The following is a 10546-nucleotide window of genomic DNA, read 5'->3' as shown; positions in this document are numbered from 1 at the left end:
TCGTTTAGGTGAAGTTGATTTTTTTTTTTCCATAAAAATCTCTCTCACAGATTGATGCTATTCTATTGCTAAGTGCTTTCCCCTCCACACACACCCTGAGGCATCATGTGAGTCTTGAGCAAAACCGATGACAAAAGCAAGCCTGTGGGAGCCTCTGATCGGGCGGAGCTGGTAGAGGATTTCCTGAATGCTTCTCAGAGGCATGGAAGAGGTTAATTTGTTGAAAACTAAGTTTCCCAACAAATTCTCATTAAACTACAGGCAGAGTTTGTCTGGAAATCTGTCACAGCTTCTGCTGGTGCGTCTCACAGATGCTGGCTGTTTCAGCATTGCCTGGATCCAGGGCAGTCTTACCATGTGTCACGCTCTAGCACTCTAAACCACAAACTTCCACAGTTTTCATGCACATAGCCCATCCGCCACAGGGTGTGGGAGCACTGAGATAAGAAAGGTAGTGTAACAAGGTGTCTGGGGTAGCCACCAACCCCAGACCAAGCCAGACTGCCCTTCCATCTGGAGGAAGTGGCAGAAGACTGAACACCCGCAGGGCTAAGCAGGTTGGTTGCAAAGCTACTGGCACACTCATTGCTCCCCATGGCTCCAGGACTCCCAGCTCCCCAACACCAATAGGGTGCCAGAATTGGCATTTAAACTCCACACAGCAGACTCAGATTCAATTTCACCTTTGCAGTGTTTTAATATAATATTGTCATTAAGGTAATAATAATAATAACAACAACAACAACAATAATAACAAGCACACACACACAAAAAAAGGAATTATTCAGAATTTTAGAATTTCCTAAAGAATATAATCTGATTACTTACTGACTTTGGACCAAAAGAATGAGAGATGAGAGCTCAGCACTATTCATTCCATCAGCAGCACATAGAATAGGGAGAGGAACACCATCCCACCCAGATACTTGCTAACAGATATTCTGGCTCTTCCACAGTCTCCATCATAAAACTACAAATAAAAGGAAATAGAAGAAGGAGAAGGTGGCTAAACATAATAATAATAATTATTATTATTATTACTTAAATAGAAGGGTCAATGTCTACAGTTTGAATAAAGATCATTGCCTTTCAGTAAGAGAATCCTAACAATGTCCAAAATCAAACTTTTTTTTTTTTAATAAGACAATGTTGTGGGTTTCATAGTGCAAAGTGCTGACTTTCTCCTGTGCTTTAAACAAGCTCCTTTAATGCTGCCTTGTTGCAATTTTCCACTAGAGAATGAATTCCTGGCATATATTTTTTTTTCACTCTTCCTAAGGCCATATTTGCTTGCAGCAAGATGAGAATTCACTTTCAAGGTGGCAGCCCACAAACTTTGTAGAAAGTGATCTTTAAATAGGATTCTGATGAATTTATGGAGGCTTGGAATGAAACACCACAAAACATTTACCTTGAAGAGCTCCAGTTTCTTAAATCAGTTTTCCCAAAGTACATTTACAGTAGCTGTCACCAAAGATAGCTCATTGCTGATGAGCCTCAAATGAGCACTTCAAGTCCATGAGACAGAAGGTGCATAAGCAATCACATTAATGTCATCTAACCAAGCTAAATAGCGTAAGACAATTTTAATTTGCATGTGACGAGCTAAATTGCAGGGTTCACCTGTAGCAAAAATAAATCCGATGGTGATCATTGCTTTTGCTTTTCTTAAATTAGCATCTGCCAAGTACACAATAAAAATTCCAATAAAAATTCAGGTCACCAAAGGAAAAACTTATTCCAAAGCCAAATGTCATCATTATTTCGAATTACTGTGACTTATGATACAGAAAGCAATATTTGGTAGCCGCTAGCTATACAGTGGCCTTTTCACAGTCATCTGCAAGAAACAGTAATAGTGTTGATAAAATATGATACATTTTTGTAATGTCACAGGCTTTCAAATACTTGGAAGAAAATCCCTGATAACAGATGGAATGTTTTTTTGACATTCAAATATGCATTTTTATACATGGGGTAGTCAATGAGAAGTGTCGGCTTAATAAATGGTGGTGCTTGTGGGTATCAGATAGTTTCAGTTGGCTTATTTTCTGTGAAATATTGTGGCTTTATGTTATTAACATCAATTACAAATGACTAGTAGTTTTAGCTCCATACATTGTTGTGCATAGGAGTCTCTTCTATAACATGTTAGGATGTTCAGCTGTAGAATATAGCACCACTGACATAGAAGTATACATTTACATGTTTTAATGAAGATGCTCCAAGGAGCTCTAAAAAAATGTCCATCACACTCTGAAAGTGTGAAGATGCTGAACATAGTTTTTTGAAGGAGTGGGTTTTGGGGAGGGAGAGAGTTGAGGAAAAAATGACCCTTATAGTAAAAACTTTCCACAAGAACAATACTTTTTGGTTAAATGTTCCCTCCACCAAATATTTCTTCAGATCAGAGTGGAATTTCCCATAGAAATCAAAGAAATACAGCTGTCTGTATGCTAAATTCTCTCTCTCTTCCCACAGGATGTGTATCAGTTCGTTTAGCTAATCTCCTGGAATTTCCTTTTCTTTTTTATTATTTTCCCAGGGAAAAACAAAAATAAACAAAACAACAACAACAAAACAGGTCTTATGGTTTCTCCTTGAAATTCGAGCTTTGCATAGATTAGCTAAACTTCTAGCCTCATTCAGTTAGCAAATCATCAGAGAAAATACTGCAGAAGCTGGTACTGGCTCCTGTACAGCGTTTTTCCTGTCACATTTTGTGACTTTTTTGTAGTTTAATCAGAATACCATCTCTTTTGTATTCTTTGGCTGAGCCTTATGAAAACCCTGAACCTCAGTTCTCATTGATGTTAATGTTGTAGTCACAGCCATTTCAAGTGACAATGGACTCCAGAGTGCCTAGGGAAAATAATCAGAAAATACATGAGAACATTAAAAATGTGTTGTTGTTTTTTTTTTTTAATTTGCTTTTTTTTTTTTAAAAAAGAAACATTAAAGGCGAGCATTACTCTGAGATAATTAAAATGATTCCATGAATTTGAAGCAATTGTGCTGTTACGTGATTTCATGTTGCATAATCAAATAGCTTTGTACTGAAATCACCCACTTGATTTTTGTGTGATGAACCCCATGGCAAAACAGAATCTGCAGTGCAACCTCCTACTTCCCTCCCCCTTCCAAAATAAAAGTAAAGAGAATTAGAAGTCCCTAAGAAAAAATATGGCCTAAATAACAGAGAGAGACTGTATCACAATTTACAATTTAATCATTTTTACTGCAGAGTGGTTCAGCTGAAAGGTAATCCATTTAAAACAGAAATTGGGTGTTCTTTGTAATGCATTTCAGAATTTGGGTGCAACAGAGATAGAAAACCTACCATGACATAAGGAGAAACCACACAGTAACAAACATGCATATGGCAAATCTAACACAGATGTAATCATACAGATAAAGCAGAGGCATTCAGTGAAAAGCCAAAAGGCTAACCTGATACTTCATCATTTAATAATATAGATATATATATAGGTGCAAGAGAGTGGAGAATCAAGATGATAAGCATAGCATATTCTAGTTAGAACTGTAGCCTTTGTCGTAAAACCATTAGTTCACAAGACGTGCTTCTTGGGATCATTTTCAATTTACCCTAAATCTACACGTATATACCCCCCACCTGCACTTCAGCTCTTTCAAATGTATACAGAAACTGAAAAATGCTGTGCCTAGGTTCTTCTAGGAATCTGAATCCAAATAGATGATAGCAGAGACAGTAGAGATTCAGTCTGTCCCTGGAAGGATTTTAAGCACAACTCAAGTTGCTTGATAAAGAAATATATTCAATTTTTTCTATGCCAGACTCACAGTATGAGAACAGATACTGGGTTAATGAAGATTCAATGCAGCAAAATCGAATGTAGGCATCAAGAACTTCCTGTAATCAGATATTAGAAGTTATTGTTTCATTTCTTTTCCCCTTCAGCAGCAGTGAGACAGAAAGAACAGGCAATTAACCATACCCTTTTCTAACTGCCTCATACAGCCACAGCTGAGCCCTCACATACACAGCATTAATCTCCTTTTTAAAATTAATGAAGACTAATTAAGGAAAACAAGACTCCACAAGGGGAAAAAGAAAAAGAAAAGGAAAAAAAAAAAAGCTTTTGTGTAAAGATAACTATAGTAACTGCCACAATGCCATTCTATTGAAGAAGGCCATATACAGTGACTAGCCGTAATATGAACTGATAAATGTTATCTCTTTAGAAGAAGGTTGGATATGTGAACCAAAAGTTACTTTCAACTCTTATTTTAAATGAGATTAATAGTAACAATAATGGTATGAAGCTGCTGGATATTCTGATGTGAGTGAAATATGGTGCAAGAATAGAGAAAAAAACACACACATTAATTGAGTTTTAAAGAAAATTTTACATTTTAAATATATTTTTAAGATATGTGCTGCTATTATAGGGTGTAAATTCTGAAATTTGGAAAGACTACAGGATAATGAAAAGAGACGTGTTTTCTATGAGTATATTGATGAAGACATTTTTAGGAATAATATGCAACTGTTGCATACCAGTTGTGGTATAGACCAAGATTCAGATATATTCAGCTGGTAAAACCTGTCCCTACAGAAAAATATGTCAACTAACGAAGGGGCGCTGGAGGCTGTGTAACTTCTCTCAAGTAATGCTGAGTCATTGTATTTCAGGCTGATATTCAGGGCAAAATCGTCATCTATAAACCCCTTTTAAATACATTTTTAAGCTCATGTCAATCTGTTATCCCAGTATTTACCATGTAATCTCTGTAATCTCATCTCATACTCAAAGACAAATGTGAGAGAGAAATTGTTCCCTGTTCATCAAGTAATCTTCCCAGAACTAAGTCTCTGCAAGTGTAGGGACAACACTACCACCACAATATCACCCACATCAGCTGCAAGTGTGCTGTGATTACTCATTATCATTTGATGTATGGTAATCTCTTCCTCCCCATAAATCAGAAATCTGAGCATCAAATGTGGGATCTCTAAATGTTATGTGGGTTTACCAGAGATCAGTCACGCCAGATCAATCTGCTGCCTTTGAAGAGATAAGTGAGTATCTAGAGTAGTGAGAGATGGAAAACTGCACTTATGTTTGGCATTTGGCCAGGCATAACATAAAATTTAACATAGGGAATTATCACTTATACTACGGAATATTAGGAAAATTGTGAGGTCAGTAAGGAAATGGTTCAAAAGAAGACAAAAATAGTGATGAATGGCAACTACTAGACTGAGCGAAATGTTTCGATGAAATTTAAAACAAAACCAGCTATGCAGACCAGGACTCTCTGGGCATCACTTTGTGTCACAGAGTCAAAACTGAAGACATCATCACCATGATTTCAGGGGCACAGAATATTTTGCAGGAAGAACTATATGACTTCATTGTACTAATTATATAGTGTTATTTTACTAAACCTTAACTGAACTGAAGTTTCTTCCATTCTGCTGGAAATAACAGAAGATTGAAACCCTAGGAGCTGATTGTGGGATAACATTGGACTACACATATCATGAAGCAAGTTCAATTCTAAAATACATCCAGTTTGTTGCAGATGTGCAACTGCCATTGGCATTTTACCAAAATAAAATAAAATATCTGATCTGGGAAACTGTGTATGTTTCTGACTGCCCATTGTCAAAATAATTAATTTAAACAAAAACAGAGAAGGGTTACAAGGTTGACTGAGGAATCAAAAAAGGATCATAAGAGGACATCAAAAGAGATTTCCTCTGTTAACCAGAACATAGACTGGGAAAAAATATAATGTTTGTTTATAAATGCACTAAGATGATTCAAAATTGGAGGAGAAAATGCTTTATGATTTAAAAGGCATCAGCAATTACAAAAAAAAAAAAAAAACTAAAAAGATTTAAGTTTTAAAGCCTCAGCATTTGACTTTAAAATTGCTTCTAACCATCTGAGAAGAGAGTTCAACAAATGCAACTTTCCAGGTGAAGCACTGGAAACAATCACATCACATTGATTTTATGAGTGATGTTGTCTAATGTGTCCAGCTATTTGCATAATAAGCAAATAATAAAAGAAAAAGGAGGATTGCACAGGGCTACTCTGAAGTAAGAATGAGATTAAAGGTCATCTAGATATGGTCACTTTGATTTGATTAACTGCTTCTATGTCAAACCTGTTGGACAGAGACTTCAAACAAACAAAGAGACAGACAAAAAACCACAACAACCAAACAAAAAAACAACAACCCTGGTATCTGATGCTGCATAATGTTACTTCAGCTGGGGAATTAGGCAACTATTTGCTACAAAACAGTATGAATTGAGTGCCTGCAAATTGCAACCAAGTTAAGAAAGCCAAAGCAGATTTTACTTTGATAAAAGTTTGCAAAACAGTTCTTGATAAATTAGAAGTCTTCTGGAACTAAAGTTTACATAACATTCTAGATTAAACATACAATAAATGGATTGAGTTTACTAAGCTGTTAATATATTTTGAAGTAAGAGGAATGTGCTTAATGTTAAAGTTTATGGAAAAAAAAAAAAAGAGGATAAATTTACTGTATTAACGGACTGGAGCTAGATCAACAGGAATGCCTCCTGCTGACCTGTGTGCTGACCAGCTGTGTTTATGACACAGGCATTTGGCCTGGTCTTGCAGAATCTTAAAAACTATACCACTATAGGAAACTTCTATTTAATTTTAACCATAAAATATTGTGAATAAAGTAGAAAAGAATGCCATAATCCCAAATAAACTAGAGCAAAGCATGAAGCAAACACACACACACACACACAAAAATTAATTACTGTCAGTGATCTCTGTGACTCTCACACAGTCATAGATTTCCTCAGTGACAAGGGGCAATCTTCTCCAGAGGGGCTGGACTGCTTTGTCGTCTCTCTAAGGACTAGCTGTGATTTTTAACCACACAGGAGATCCTCTGTTCATTTCCTATATACTGAAATTGATTAAAAGATCCTGTAACAAGAAAGATTACTCAGGAAAGACAGAGATACCAGAGAGCAAGCTCTATTTCTGGTTTAAACCTCTAAAAATGGGCTAGGCCCACAGGACATATATTGTGGTTCCCTAGGGTGCAGCTCTCAGATCTCCTTGTAACTTTACTATTCCAGTTCTCTTAGAGAAAGGGGGTCTTCTTCTTTTGTTAAATGAGTTAAAGGGGAAGGGGGATACACAATATTTGCCTTGGGGTGTGAGTAAAAGCAAGGCACTCATTTATAAAGTTCCTCATGGAATTTGGACACTAAAACATTCTGTGTGGGATTAGAGGCATGTATGTTAGCACATGCAAACAAACTGGAATAGGGAAGCATTTACTCAAACTGTGCTGATGGCTGACAGTGTTACATGGGAAATATTAGTTGGAAAAAAAATAAATAAATATGAACTGTATAGAAGAACTGAAAGATTAGAGGACTTGAACAGCATTGGATAGGAATAGGATCTTCCTGGAAGGAGATTCACTTGAGGAACTAGTTTTAGTACCAGAAGGTTGCCGAGAGAGGTTGTGGATGTCCCATCCCTGGAGGTGTTCAAGACCAGGTTAGATGAGGCCCTGAGCAACCTGATCTAGTGGGTGGTGTCCCTGCCTATGGCAGGGGGTTGGAACTAGATGATCCTTGAGGTTCCTTCCATCCCAGGCCATTCTAGGATTCTAGGATTCTGTGGTCCACAGGCAGTGTTCAGGCACATGGGCTCCCTAAATGTTATCTCCTGCTGCCACTGCTGGAGGCACAACTCTGGGCTAGATGGACGACTGGTCTGACTCAGTGCAGTATTTCTTATGTTCTTACAACAGCTTAATTTTTCATTACTGACTGCAACATGAAGTTTGGGAAGTTGCTAATGAAATCTGCCAGTAAAAGAAAGCTGCCTGCCAATGTAGAGTAAGAATGAGCAAGAGAGACCTGGATAACCTCAAGGACGTGAGCAACAGAAGTACCATCAAATTTATTAATGCAATAATGAAAACCCATGAATATATTGCTAAGGATTTTTGCTTTAAACTGTAGCTGAATATTGGTGAATGACAAAGTGTCCTGGAGATTAAAGAAATCAACATTGTGACTAGCAACTATTAAGCAGGTCTAACATTTATACCAATTTTAGTTTAACACACTCTGGTCAGATCTGTCATTATCTCAACCCTTTGTGCCCCACGTTGGGCACCAAAAAGGACTGTTGTGGTCCTCTCTGGGATGCGGGAGAGAAACGGGAAAATGAGGCCTGTGAGTTGAGATAGACAGTTTATTAAGACAGGAAAATAATAACAATAATAATAATAATAATAACGGTAATAGTACTACTAATAATAATGTGTACAGAACAAGTGATGCACAATGCAATTGCTCACCACCCGCTGACCGATGCCCAGCCTATCCCCGAGCAGCCGGCCCCCCACCCCGGCCAGCCACCCCTATATATTGTTTAGCATGACGTCAGATGGTATGGAATACCCCTTTGGCCAGTTTGGGTCAGCTGTCCTGGGTCTGTCCCCTCCCACCTCCTGCTGCACCCCCAGCCTGCTCGCTGGCAGGACAGAACGAGAAGCTGAAAAGTCCTTGGCTTGGTGTAAGCTCTGCTCTGCAACAATTAAAACATCAGCATGTTATCAGCGCTCTTCTCATCCTAATCCAAAACATAGCACCCTACCAGCTACTAGGAGAAAATTAACTCTATACTAACTGAAACCAGGACACAAAGTAATAGATAGACAAAAGGAAGTGGCCATGAAAATGGAGAAGCACAGCAAAAGTATCTTCAATGAGCACATTATTTTCATTTTATCTGTACTTTTGGGGAATATTTTTTGACACTCTGGACACTTATTTTCAAGAGGATTTACCCAAATTATACCAGTTTTAAGGAAGAGCTTGTAGGTTGCTCAGAGGAACAACACTCTTATGAGTGATCTTATGAGAGTCCAAAGATATCTCTGAACTACAGTCACAGTGCTACATAGAAATACTAGCTTTAACCTAGCAAGCCTGCATACTGTCAACAGCCCAACTCCAACAATAAACAGTTCAGTGTGGGCTAAATTACTGTAAAGATTGCTACCCACATTCAAGATATTTAATTAAAAGCTGCTCACATATCTCTGCTCTTCACCTTGGTCACAACAACAACAAGAAGATAGATATCAGGTTTTGCACAAGGGTATCATTTATAGTGACAACATAAAGCAGCCTAGTTTGTTTGCTTATTACAAAACTCAATAAAAATAAAAATAAATAAAAATAAAATACAATAAAATAAAAATAAAAATAAAAATAAAAATAAAAATAAATAAAAATAAAAATAAAAATAAAAATAAAAATAAAAATAAATAAAAAGGGGGGAAATAAGATGTCAAAAAATACAAAGCAAGCATCGAGAGGAGAACTTGATATTAGGAGATATTTAACTTAATAAATTACCTCAGAAAAAAAAGAAAAAAAAAAGTATCCATGAATATATTCAGCCTGGAAATGAGGAAAATTTTCTAATTAACCAAAGGGTGAGACGTTCAAACAGAATTTCAGTCAGAACTGCAGGTCTAAAACCTAACTATTTTTAATATAGGGCTTTATTAGATTACAAATAGGATTTAACATTGAGATTATTTGCAGTAACAGTAATCAAAAAAGTTTCAGGTGCTGTTATGACTGAAAGCATTTATAGATTGCATTACTTACTTTGCTTTTCTTTAAATAAGAAACTAGCTCTCTCCCTTTTATATGAAAGGTAAGATTAACCCGAAGTCTTATAGCTAGATAGTTCCTTTCATCTTCCCAAGCATTAATCCTTACGATCAAGCTTTTGGATGCATTCAGTAATCTGTTTACTCTTTAAAACGTTGCAAATTACAAGGTACAAGTGAAGATTTCCAATAATTACAACTTCATTTCTCATTCAAATTCAAAGGACAGAAGAATGCAGATTTGTATTCATTCCTTTCCAGTCTGTGCATAAACACTTCATTTAAAAAAATACTTTGCTATTCTGAAGGGAAGAAAACAGAATAATTCCTTCTTATTTAGAACAAATTCTGATATCTCACTAAGATCACAGCTCAGTATCTCTCCAGATACCATTGTGGCCTTATTCCAGTATAAGTACAATTGATCATGAAACAGAAAACTCTTAAATTTCTCTTAACATGGGAAAGCAGATGCAGAACATAGGTGTACAAAAGACAGACCTTATGAGTAATCTGCACATTTGAGTAATTTATTTATTTTACAAAGAAATGTTTGAAAGAAAACTACGCTCACTGACATAGAGAGGATTAACTAGGAGGAGATGCCAAGCAACAGTACTTCTAGATAGGAGGTCCCTGGAGCTCATGAAAAATTGAAGTGTATGAATTTCACAGGAAGCACATTTCATAACTAGAGAGAAGATTCTGAGATAATGGGAAAAAAATGCATCATCTACACGAAATATTCATATCTTGTCATAATAGAAGAGAAAGACAAATAACAGTTTTCATACTTTCAGAGGAAAATAAAATTTCTTGTTCCCTGCTACAACCTAACTGCAAAGGGAAATTCTAG

The 10546-nt window shown here is 36.6% G+C and overlaps 2 long non-coding RNA genes across 2 annotated transcripts in view; one reads left to right on the top strand and one right to left on the bottom strand.

The window, feature by feature from the left end:
- LOC308177111 overlaps window positions 1-10546 on the top strand; it is a 56091-nt gene that overhangs the window by 3974 nt on the left and 41571 nt on the right. The window lies entirely within an intron of this gene.
- Window positions 1-10546, bottom strand: part of LOC308176986 — a 61624-nt gene that overhangs the window by 19152 nt on the left and 31926 nt on the right. The window lies entirely within an intron of this gene.

The sequence above is a fragment of the Anser brachyrhynchus genome (genome assembly GCF_964034855.1).
Source record: "Anser brachyrhynchus genome assembly, chromosome: 1".
Lineage (NCBI taxonomy): Eukaryota > Metazoa > Chordata > Aves > Anseriformes > Anatidae > Anser > Anser brachyrhynchus.
This window is presented reverse-complemented; position numbering and strand designations above follow the sequence as displayed.